Here is a 12,559-nt window from a genome sequence, read left to right on the forward strand (position 1 = left end):
GGGGATTGTTTTTGGGGGTGAAGAGGATGATTTCAGTTTTTTTCGGATTCAGTTTGAGGTGGTTCAGGTGGAACCAGGCTTGAACTCTAGTCAAGGTGTCATTGAGGTGAAGAATGTCTTTGTGGGATTTGATCTTGTAGTATAATTGTGTATCGTCGGCATAGAGGTGGTAGCTGATTTTAGCTTGTTTCAGGATGAGGGTGAGTGGTTCCATGAAAAGATTGAATAGGGTAGGGGAGAGGATGGATCCTTGAGGGACACCGAGAGAGACAGGTTGAGGTTTACAGAGGAAGTGGTTAAGCTTGATTTGCTGAGATCTGTTTTGAAGGAATGAGGAGAACCATTTGTAAACAGAGCCTTTCAAGCCAAATCGATCTTTGAGAGTGTTGAGAAGAGTGGTATGGTGCACAGTATCAAATGCAGCGGAAAGGTCAAGGAGGATAAGTAGAGAAGATTCACCTTTGTCTAGGGAGCGATGTATGTCGTCAGTAATGCAGGGGCGGTGGGTGACATTTGAAAGTGGTGGGGCGCATTGATTTTCATACAGCACCGTAGCGAGTGAGCGTAGCGAGCGAGCCCGAACCCCATAAGGGGTGTTTGGGGGGATAACCCCCCCCAAGAAAATTTTGAAAAAAAAGAAGAAAAAACGTGCATTTTCAAGCAAATTTGAGAAAGCAGGAAGGTTAATAAAGCAATTGTGAAAGTGCAGTTATTACATTAATAGATGGCATAACATAGGCTTTACATGAGCACTAGTTTCGTAACATCAAAGTGAACCCCTAAGTCCAAGCATTTATTTAACATTGCTCAGCAGTCTGTCACCAGAGTCAAAGGAAGCAAATATTTTATGTATGCTGCTGGAAAAACCTCCAAAACCTGCCAACTTCCTCTTAAGTGATGTCTGACTCCTGAATGGCAAAGACACCCACTTGCATTAAATATGTGTATCTCGGTGGCAAGAACCGGCTACATGGTGCACACAAAGATCACGCTAAAAGTTATGGGCACACCGAGTCCACCTCGAAAATAAATACCAGCTTGAAATACCATGTTTTAACAGTGTGGCTCACGCTCGCACCATGCACAGCTTGAGGCAATTAAATAAAGGCATGTCAGTCGCAATGATTTAGATTATCAGCTTTCACAAAGTGCTAAAACAAATGCCGTCCTGAACCATTTGTTGTCATTCATTCCAAATTTATTCCAACAATCAATGTCATACATAACAGCGCCATGAGATCCAACAGGGTGATATGTCTGCGCCCAATAAAAATCATTAATAATAATAATAATAATACAGGGCTCTCTCAGTCTTCCTAGTTCCACGCTGTTAACTAAATGATCGCAGGGAGTAACCTGGGCCTTGTGTTGGAGTCAATTTATGACTGAGTCAAAACTGCAAGAGTGTCAGGCAGATGGGGCTTAGAGCTGCCAAAGGGCCACCCTGGGGAACCTATGTGGCCAAATGGAAGGCCCATGGGACAAAAACAAGCCAAACACTAAAAGCACCTCCTAGGGGAACAAAAGACAGCCTTTTCAACCGTAAACACAGTACATTATGCACAATAATTACCTTGCATGGTATAAGACACATTTTTGGATTCAGCATTTAATCAAAAGCGCGTGTCAGACCCACCAATTAATTGGATATATTGTCTCCCAAGAATCCATCTCCTGGATGACTTTGCACTGTGCTATAGCCAGGGCCACTGGAATTATTACTAGATGCAAATTACAAAACTAGTCTGAAGCAGGCAAGGGTACGGGACAGGAGAGGGGTGTTTGGAAGGGTACATGGGGTGTTTTAATACAAATATATAAAAATAAAAAACAGAATCTACACTCACATGCATACACGCATTCACACACACAGCCAGAGGTATAATGTAGATTAAAGGGAAATTCAAAGTTGTTCCCATAACCCTGTCCTCTATGGAGAGTAAACAATCTGCGCAGATAATTGATGCAAGCTGCGGCTGCTGTTTACTTTCCAGCTGAAAGTCAGTAGCAACCAACACACACAAATAAACCGATCAACGGCTGAAAGATTCATCAATAGCCCGCAGACGTCCAAACACAAATGCAAATCCATTCTGCAGATGGGAATTGTTCAGAATGCGTCTGTCTGGTTGCATGAGTGAGCATGATGTAGTGCACTCCTCAGCATGAAGTGAATCGTGATGTGAGGCAATGAAAAACACCAGTATGTGAAACTGCAGAAGTAGTTGCAGGAAAAAAGGACAAATCATTTTCAATACCATCACAGATCGTGCGTGCATATTTACCCAATACTCTTGGGTGCTCGCTGCGAGGTGCTGTCATTCTTTGCATTAACACTCGGAAATATAAGCAACGATATTTCCCTTGAAAAAACATGCAGAACACCGAGGACTCCTGAACGCAAACCATGTCAATTTGAATTGGACATTCGTTCCCAAGTCTGACCTGCGTGACAATGCAGTTGGATGCATGGTTTCGCAAATGACATTGAACCAATTATTTTGATGCATTCCTTACAGTTTTCAAACTGCCTTTTATCGATATGTAAATATAACATAAGCCAACAGGTGACTTGGCATAATGTGCAGACCACTAACAGTGGGGGCAAGCTGCGCGCCACCAGCAACAGTCAAAACCACCACTGCTGTAAGATGTAGCTAGAAACAGGACCAGCACACGTTATTCTCACGATCCAAGCTGCAGAAAGTGACCTAATGACTTCCAGCCACCTCAAATGCACAACTCCTTATTTTAGCGTCTCCTGCCTAAAATTGCCTTTGCTTCAATAGGTCAGTGTGGAAAATGCATCCCTCTTTTTCCCAAACACTCCCACTTTACAGCTTCAAAATGTTGCCATGTACGCAGCCCAGTGTGCCCTTGGTTACTCCTCAGTGCCAATGCTACCCCTGGTTCCTGGCAAAATGAAAGCAGCAGAACAGGCATTGGCAAAGCCAATATGTCTCACCTATGCAAGATCTAACCTCATTTTTTATTTAGGCTGGTTGCATAGCTGCTGTGCAACATGGCTTGAGGTCAAGAAAAAACAAGCAATTGTAATGCAATAGGTCTTGCATTGGCGAGAGTTTAAGCTGTTGGCATTGTAAATGACAATGCTTTTTATTTATCTGTTTTGATAATTGACACATAAATAAAAGCCATTGTCATTTACAATGCCAATAGCTCAAATTTTTGCAAATGTGAGACATATTTAATTTCAAAGAAGCGGCTGCCGTTGTGCCGGGCTGCTTGGAAAGTGAAAGCGCGCATGGCGCTCTGAATGTTGCAGGAGGCTAGGTCGTGCCTGCAGTAGGAGAAACTCATTAAAGAAAATAGTCCTTACAGACTAAATAAGACGTACTGTGTAAAAGAAGTAAAAGGGTCAGTCCTCATGGGAGGTTAAAAATGAAGACAAGGCGGTACTGGAGGGACTAACAAGCCTATTAACGAATCTGAAGCCAGCATTTACAAAGGACAATGACAAGCCAATGAAAAATATGGGCAGAGAGTGGGCAGAGCTTCAACGCCATACTTGAATAGAGGCTTGACCTAAAAAGATGCTATGACTAGGCCAGAGTTGGAGTCATTGTGTTTTTTTCAACTGAAAGAATGTTGCACAGCAGCACGGGAAAGTGGAAGCCAATCAATGGTGAGTAATAAGGGAGCAAAAAGACGGTTTTAAAGTTTTTTTTTGTTAACAAAATATTTCGGCAACAGTGCATGCCTTGTCTCAGGCGAAACCGAAGTAAACAGGACTTCAAGTACCCCGCATGCTCTTCTATGGTTTCCATTCCTTCCTCAAGCAAAGAGTAGGCTTTTGCTGGCTGATGGCAGAGAGCAGAATCAATCCTTCCAAGTCATTAGGGGTCAAAGGGTGGCAGGTCACTTCCACTACCCCTTGTGAGCCACGGAATGCACATTCCAAGTCCTTATGATGGGTAAAGGATCCATAAAACATTCACTTAAGTGTCTTGTACAGTGTGCAAACGTGGCATCTATCTCTGAATGCTCTGGACAAGACACTAAACCATTGACAAATCCATTGCCCTCTTCTACTCCTTTCGAGAATAAAAAAGTCATTTTCCTCTCTAAATGTATACATTAAACAATGGATTAAAAAAAGTAAAAACATCCCCGCTTTTCCTTGTTGACTATATGCCGTCGGCTACAAAATCCTTAGCTCCTCTCAAAAAGAATACTTCAGTGTCCACTCTGCCCTGTACAGGTCTCCTGCATCAACCGTCCCATAATCTACCCTGTGAACAAATCCCTCCCATAGCACCAACACCTCTCAATAAAACTCTCCCAGAACGCAAATTCTGTCAACCCAGTACTTCCACAGCACGCTTCAAACACATCCCTAGCCAATCCTTCCCCCCGCCCCCAACACATTTCTTATAGCTCCACTGCCCAAACCCCATCCAAATCCCCTCTATATACATCCCGCCAAGCCCTACAAAGCCCTCCTAGAGACCTATCCCACCAACACATACCTCCAATCACTCCCTCCGCCAATCCCCTTCCACAGCGGTCTTTAAATAAAGCCCTGCTGCATCCCCCACAATACAAGGCTGCATTCCCTTGGTCCTACACTCCCTCAAATAGGACCCTGTATTACTAAAAGGAATAATAATTAAGTCTAGCAGAGGCACACGTTTGTGGAAAATCAGGGAGGTTGTTTTTTGGAATTCATGCACATTGGAGAGCAAGGTTTTGTCATGTCGATTGTGCAAGGGCAAATAAAAAAAAATGCAACGTTAACTCGCTGATTATTTTGCTGATCATATATTTTTGTGTGGCCCCAGTCTCTGGTGTAATTTTCCATTTCACGTGTTGCGTGTTTGAATATATGATTATACCACGATTTCAGTTACCACGCATGGCTTTACCACGCGAATTTTACCTCGCAAGTGGCTTTACCACGCTGGTATTTACAACGTAGCATTTTACTACGCGTTGCAACGTCTTACCTTCACGTCTTTCTCCACGAGCCCTTACTTCCATCCTCCTTTGAAACAAGCGTCAAAACACGTATACCAAAATAAAAAAAGGACTGCTTTTTTGACGTACACGGCACGTCTTTGGGGGAGGCTCTTTCCTCTTTCTTTTAAATTTATGTTCGTTTTTTTGTTAAAGTAACCTGCTTGTTATTTTTGGGGGGGGTCTGCCCCCCTCCGACCCCCCCCCCTCCCTCTGCCCCCCCATGCCCACGCAGATCGACTTGAAGGAATACCACGTCTCCCCCCTAGCCCGTGGTAAAGACGTCGTGGAAGGTACCCTGCGTGGAAGGCACCCTGCGTGGTAAGTGTCACGTGGTAAACGTGAGTAGTGGTAATGCCTTCGTGGTAAATGATGTTTCCCGCGTGTTTCTATCCTGATACCTGAACACAGAAGGTCCCAGTCTGGCACACTCATCATCCTACACCTCAAAATATGACCCGCTCGGACTTCAATCTCCCTTGTGTACTCTCCTAATGCAGAGAAGAGGAACAGGGGCTGCAGTTTTGGGAAGGGGGTGGGGGTTTATATGCTGACAATGCAAGTGGGCGTGCCAACCGACTCCCACTCCCCCTCGCTCTTTCAGGATTATAATAACCATCAACTTTGTTTGTTTCCTTGGTGTGAACAATGACCCCCCTCAACTTCGTTATATTAGTGCTGTTATACATTTAGTCTAATCAATCTACACCTCGTGGTAACGTAACGGAAGGGTATCTTGGAGCTGAAATAACAGATGATTAAAGTTACCCAATTCAATGGTACTCATTTTGCGGACCTCTGGAGGATGAAAGGCTGACTGGAGACCCAGGATTGGAACCTGTGACCATGAGGTCAAACACAGACCATTTGAGTACGTGCATTAACCCACTGAGCCTCCACATAATAAAGCACATAGTGCAAACTTCCATCTTTTTGCAACATTATGGATCTGAGGTTAAAACTGCTGACATATTTCTTCACACACCATGAACTGTGCACCAGGGCCGGACTGGGAACTGAAAGCAGCCCTGGCAAATTTTGGCAGACCAGCCCCCATAAGGAGCATAACGAGCAAGAGCACCGAGCAAGCAGACCACTGCTAAGGGAGTTGGGAAAAATTTGGAAAACGAAAGGCCAAAACAATGCATTTTTCAATTGACAAAGCCAATAGCTTGTTGTAGGCGTAATGTAACTTGTTGCACTATATATCTGGATACAATGACAGAACCAGCAAAATACCAGTTGGGCAGCACACTATGCTAAGCACAGATGTTTAGCTTTCATGTTTTTAAAGCACACAATTAATTACATCAGCCACACTGCTTTGAGAGACCCGTTTTTCATCCCACTTAAAGTCCTGCCTGACAAGCCTCATCAGATGACGTTTTGCTTGTCCCTGAACCAGAGACTGAAAAGCGCAAGGTCATGGTCACTAATCACTTGCTGATTCGTAAGGTGATGTGCAGCCAGCTCACGAGTAAGATAGATCCAATTCAAACTGAAGAGGCCAGCAGGCCTGAAGTACAAGGCGTCTGTTACAAAGGATTGGATGGTTTATTGGTCCTCATTCAGTATCTCTTTTTACCTGTGTGGCTTTTGGGGGATGTCATGTGGTAGCTGTCACAACACTTATTTGAACGAGCTCCTAAAACCATTCCTTCATATCCTTTGCACATTTCCCACCACAAATCCCCCCCTTACTACCCCTAGCATCTCTCATCTAGTTTCATATTTCTTCTCTATTAATCTTTACGTTAAATAGGATTTATATTTCTCACTGCCCTCTCTCTTAAATCACATAATTATTTATTGAGCGCCCATTGGCAACAACAATACGAGTTACTTTCAAAATAATTGTGTGAAAATCAGACGGTGAGACCTACATCACAGTAGGAGAACTTTTCCAAGTGCTAGTTTAAGGAGCACCGTGAATATTCCTGCGTCAATGGTCCCGGTAGTGTACATACTGCGCTGTTGAACCAATGGTCGGATGGATGCATAACAGTGCACGATATAGTGCAATTGCAATCCGATTCAAAACCGCTGCCGACAATCGGCAAGCCCAGGCAAGAATGTTTGTTGCCCCCAGAAAATAAACTCCTTTTGTCCTATGAATGAAAACTCAAGATGTTTCGAAGTCAGAGATTAATTTCCCAAAAGAAATTGTTGCAAGGTTGAAAAGGGCACTTGCCTATCAGCACTGCAGTCACAAATGCTGCTGTCACAAGTGTCTTGTTTTAATACTTTGCTCACTAGAGAAGGACTCTGATGCGCTGAAATTCTAATGTGAACAATTGTAGGCGCAGAAAACAGGAAACTGCTGTTTTCCATTTCGATGCTCGCCCTAACGGGTTGTCACACCATGCATCAGGCTAAACATGCATGATATCATTATGGCCTCAAAAGCAGCGAGGAGAACATGCCCGGCTTGAAAAGGTGACGCAGTCATTGTGGCACATGACTAAAGCAGGACGAGGGGCTGGTCAGAACACGTTTGTCCAGTTTCCCTCTGACTCTGTTTTCTTCATTGCCAGGATAGAGCCCCTCTCCCTGGTCTAGGCGGCCGGAGACTCCTGTGGCGCCCACGGACATGGATGGCATTTGGTATCTGCCCTGCAAGGACCCCTCCTGAGCCCTGAACATTCAAAGGGAGGCGGCGCCTGCACTCAGGGCCTGGGGTGTCGATGAAGGGGCCCTAAAAGGTGAATACATGCATCATGCCAACTTAGCCCAGAAGGCATCAGCTGCACTAGCATGGATGGGCTTCAGAGCGCACATGTCTGTTGCACTTACTTCCCTGGCATAAGCTGCGCCCCCAACAAGCAAGAATCAGGACTGTGCAAACGTTAAAACTTCATGCAAATGTGGTGCTCCGGAGGCTATGTCATATTTATACCCTGCATTATATCCACGTGCTTGCAGTCTACCATGACGGTTTTGACTCTGGATTCTGGAACACTGTCACAGACATGATTCTGATCGCCGAGACTTTCTTACCGGCCTGTGGTGTGAACGGGCCACGGGGGTTTGTCCTGAAACCCAGGCTGAGGCTGGCATATGAATTATTTAATTTACACTGTACACAACATGGAAAGAGACAAAATGTAAACTTTCCTTACCTGTACTAGTGTGACGCCGGTGACGGTGAGGCGGGGGGAGTCACACACGGTCTGCTGCTGCCTGCGCACGCCAGGCTAACGTCACAGGGGCGGGAGTCAAAGTCAGACAGTGATTGGCCTGCACTGGACCAGCCAATCCTGGCGGCTAGGAGGGCACCAGAATGCTCGCCCTTTCTCCCTTTGAAACCCCGGGGGCTGCGGCCCGCCCCCTGGTACTCTCTGTAGGGGAACTTCAGCAGGGGCTGCATCTGCGCATGCTTGCGCTAGGTGCTAGACTGAAATTTACTTGCGCAGTACTGCTGCAGCTGAGTGGACTGTCACTCAAGCTGCAGCAGGCCCAGCCCCCCCCCAACCCCTCCCCCTGCGCACTCCGGAAAAGTCAGGTGCCGTGCCTCCTGTAACGCTCGCGATCAATTTTTATTTTACAAAAAATAATTATTATAATAATAATATAATATAATATAATTTATAATAATTATAATTATAAAAATAATTTTAGTGGGGCTTAGTGGGGCGTGGGGCTACGCCCCTACGCCCCAATGGACGCACCGCGCCTGCAGTAATGTTTAACATAGCTGTTTCAGTACTACACCCCTTTCTGAAGCCGGATTGGAAAGCGTCAAGGAGATTGAAGGAGACGATGTGCTTCTCTAATTGTGATAATACACATTTTTCAAGAGCTTTAGAGAGAAAGGGAAGGTTAGAGATAGGGCGAAGGTTGTTAAGATCATTTGGGTCGGCAGAGGAGTTTTTCAGAATCGGTGAGATTTGGCCAAGTTGGAGGGATGCAGGGACACAACCAGTGGACAGGGAGGAGTTGATGATATTAGTCCATGTAGGGGCGATGGTATATTTGAGTTCTTGAACCAAATGTGCGGGAATAGGATCTTTGGAGTGGGAGGAAGGTTTCAGTTTGGTAATGATGTTGATGATCGAGGATTCTGATATTAGACTAAATTCGCTCCATGAAGCTTTGGTTTTAGTTAGGAGGTCCTTGGTAGAGGGGTTTGGAAGGGGGATATTCAGGGGGGGTAGAGAAGGATCATGCAGAGAGGGAGAAGTGGGCGTAAGTGTATCAGGAGTGTTGGGGGGAGTCTGTTGGATGAGGGGAGGGTGGAGTGGGATGGGGAGGCAGGAGAAGGATAGTTCGATCTTGTTGACTTTATTGGTAAAGAAGCTAGCAATTTCATTGCATCTGTCAGTAGATGCTAATATTTTTGGAGGGCCAGTGGAGGTTTGTTTTTTAACAATGTTAAAAAGTTCTCTAGGGCGGTTTTTGGCCTGGTCAAGTTATGATCGGAGAAAAGAGGCTTTTTCGTTGAAGATGTGTTTTTTATATTGGGCTCTCGCAGTTCTAAGGAGAACCAGATTATAAGCGGTGGGCTGGTTCCTCCAAACACGTTCAGAGTGTCTAAGGGCTCGTCTTTCATTATTGAGTTCAGTATTGAACCAGGACTTGGGAGGAATGTTTTTTTGTTTTTTGGGTTTAACTGGAGCAATTTGGTTGAGGGCTTCAAGAATAGAATTGTTATAGTAGTTAGTTAAGTCAATTGTGCAGTCAGAGAGAGGAGGAAGACGTAAGCGGGTTTTAATTGTGGATTCCAGTTCGCCAGGTGGAATACGGTGGAGGTTGCGAGAGGGTTTCATAGGTGGGGAGTTGATGGGAGTGGGGCGTGTAGTGAATTGATTCAAGGTGAAGAGTATAAGGTAGTGATCAGACCAGTCTACCGGGAGTATATTCGAGAGGGAGGCCAGATCATTGCTAGTCATAATAGCATCAAGGGTGGCCCTTTGTTATGGGTGGGGGAGAGGCAGAGTTGCGTCATGTTGGTGATATCCATGGCTGCCTTAAATAGTATAACAGAGGGGTCTTCAGGTTTATTCCAGTGGATGTTGTAGTCTCCAAGGAAGATATTCTTGGATGTTGAGAGCGATGCTTGAATAATAAGATCGGACATCTCTTCAGTAAAGGGGATGGAATTCCCAGGGGGGTGGTAAATAGTGTGAAATCGAATGGTGGGGGAGCCGTGTATAATGAGATCAGCGCAAAGGTATTCAAAAGATGACGGGTCTTGTAGATGGACAGGCGAGATGTTCAGTTCAGTTTTAAAGATTAGGGCAAGGCCTCCTCCAGTTTGCTCTATTCTATCTTTCCTAATGATAGCATAGCCGGGGGGAATGAGTAGGTCGAGGATCGGGGTGGAGTGGGCGGTGAGCCAGGTTTCAGTTAGGAATGCGATGTCAATGTTATCACTGAGAATGGTTTCTGCAATCTCTGTAGCGTGGCAGGAGGCGGAACGGCAGTTGATCAGCAAGCAAGAGAGTGGGGTGGGATCGGGTAGTTGGGTGGGGGGACAGGGTGGGATAGGTCTAAGTTGTTGGGGAGGTGGGAAGAAGGGGGGAGTCTGTTCGTTCCTAAGAGAACTGGAATAGTAAACTGATGAGTAGGGTGGATAGTAGATGAGGATGGAGAGGGAGAGATAGGTAAGTTCGTGGGATAATGACTAGCCGGGGATGATGGGCAAGTACCGTGTTGTGGCAGGAGGGATGCTTTGGGATTTTGTGGTGGGACAATTAAAGGAGGTTGAGCGGGTAAGGAACAAGAAGTAAAGTTATGGTTAAGTGGGGGAGTGATGGTGTTGGTGATGTCCATATTCGAGCAGTGGGTTGAAGGATTGAGATGGGTGTTGAAGTGTGGCGATAAGGCGTATTGAGAGGGGACTGTGGAGATTGCTTTTGTAAGGAGTGCGATGTCGCTTCTGAGTTCGGAGATTTCAGAAACGAGGGACGAAAGGAGACGTTCGATGTTAAGGGGTGGCAGTGAGTGGATTGATGAGTGTGGTGGGTCCGTATTTAGGGTTGTCTAGGGGTCGGATAAGGTGAGTAGGAAGTGGAGGGAAACCAGGAGGGGGGAGGGGGTTGTAATTATAGTGAGGGGGAGGATCGTTATTTGCACGCAGGTGGGTATTTGAAAGCGGATGCGTATAGGTGGGGGAAGAGGGAAAGGCCTTATTATTGATCAGACAGTTATGTGTAAGAGGTGTAGGGGCAGAAGTAGTTATGTTACCTGATAGATTGTGGGTTGTTGAATATGGCAAGGGAGGGTAAGAGTGGGGTAAAGGTTGAGGAAGTATGGGTTCTAACACATGGGTGAGAGGGATATAGGAGCATGGTGGGAGAGGTCGAAGAGAGTCGAAGGGAGAAGTGGAGAGGGAGTCAGGGGGAGGGAGGTGGATACCAGAGAATGTATTATTAGAAAGGGGGGGTGATAGGTGGTCGTTAGCAGAGAGGGAGGTGAGGTGGGATACAAGGGGAGGGAGGGGCATAGAAGAGAGTGCATTATTGGAAAGGGAGGATGCCAGGGGGTCATAGGCAGAGGGAGAAGAGATCAGGGCGTCGAGGGGAGGGAGGAGCAAAGGCGGGAGTGTATTGTTAGAGTCAAGGGAGACTAGGGGGAAAGTGGGGTGTGCTGTAAGTATCGTTCCATGGTTGCCTAGTGTGGAGGACGGGGGAGTAGTGTTGTAGAGGAGATCGAAAGGAGCGGAATGTGTAGAGGAGCGTGGAGAATTCGGTGATAGAGGGGAGGAAAGAATAGGCAAGTGGTTGACAGGGGAATTATATAATGTATAGGATTCATGAGGAGGGAGGGGCGAGTCATTGTTGGAGGAGGATGGAAGGAAGGTATGTCTAATAGGATGTTGTGAGACAAGGGAGTCATAACAGGTTATAATGTTGAGAGCGAGGGAGGTAAGTAGAGATTGGGAGTAACCCGCAAGATTGGTTGAGGATGGGGAGGGAGAGGTCTTGAGAAGGGATAAAGCGGGAGGTTGATTAGGGGCATCAGTGCTCATAGTAGTGATGCGAGTGGGAGAGGTCAGTGGCTGATGGGAAAAGATAATGGTGTTGGGAGTAGGTGCGGAGGAGGGTAAGTCGGGGAGCGGCGATAGGGGGGTAGGAGAAATGATAGGAGAAGGCGACAATAGAGCTTGTGTTAGGTCAAATATACTAGACATGGGTGCCAAGGATGGAATGGGGGGAGGAGTGACAGGGGGTTGAGGAGGAGAGAGGGCAGGGTTCAAGGATTGTGTGAGGGATTGGGATATAGCAGCAAAGTGTTGTTCAAAGATATCGAGGTGTTTTTCAGAAGCTTGTATGAGGATGGTTCCGGATTTGAAGATGGAGATATCTATTTCACCCGGAAAAGAAGGAGAAGGCGTGGTGGAGAGTTTTAGGCCGTAAGGGATGTTACGTGAATTAGAGATAGGGAGGTGGTTTAGAAATAGGCTTTTCTATTTTTCTTTTTTAGAAGGGCGTTTGGTGAAGAAGATGAAGTTAGTAATGAGTGCGGAGTTTAGGCTATTGTGATGATCAGCAAATAAGGTTTCAGGGTGAAGACAGAGAAGTTTATGTTTGAAATTTTTCCGGCCGTGTTTAGAGAGATGGAAGGGGTAGAGGATGGACCA

The 12,559-nt window shown here is 45.9% G+C and overlaps 1 protein-coding gene across 9 annotated transcripts in view; it reads right to left on the reverse strand.

Moving 5' to 3' along the window:
* HORMAD1 (HORMA domain containing 1) overlaps positions 1 to 12,559 on the reverse strand; it is a 920,105-nt gene that overhangs the window by 353,320 nt on the left and 554,226 nt on the right. The gene's annotated exons all lie outside the window — the stretch shown is intronic.

The sequence above is a fragment of the Lissotriton helveticus genome, chromosome 12 (genome assembly GCF_964261635.1).
Source record: "Lissotriton helveticus chromosome 12, aLisHel1.1, whole genome shotgun sequence".
In the NCBI taxonomy this organism is placed as follows: domain Eukaryota; kingdom Metazoa; phylum Chordata; class Amphibia; order Caudata; family Salamandridae; genus Lissotriton; species Lissotriton helveticus.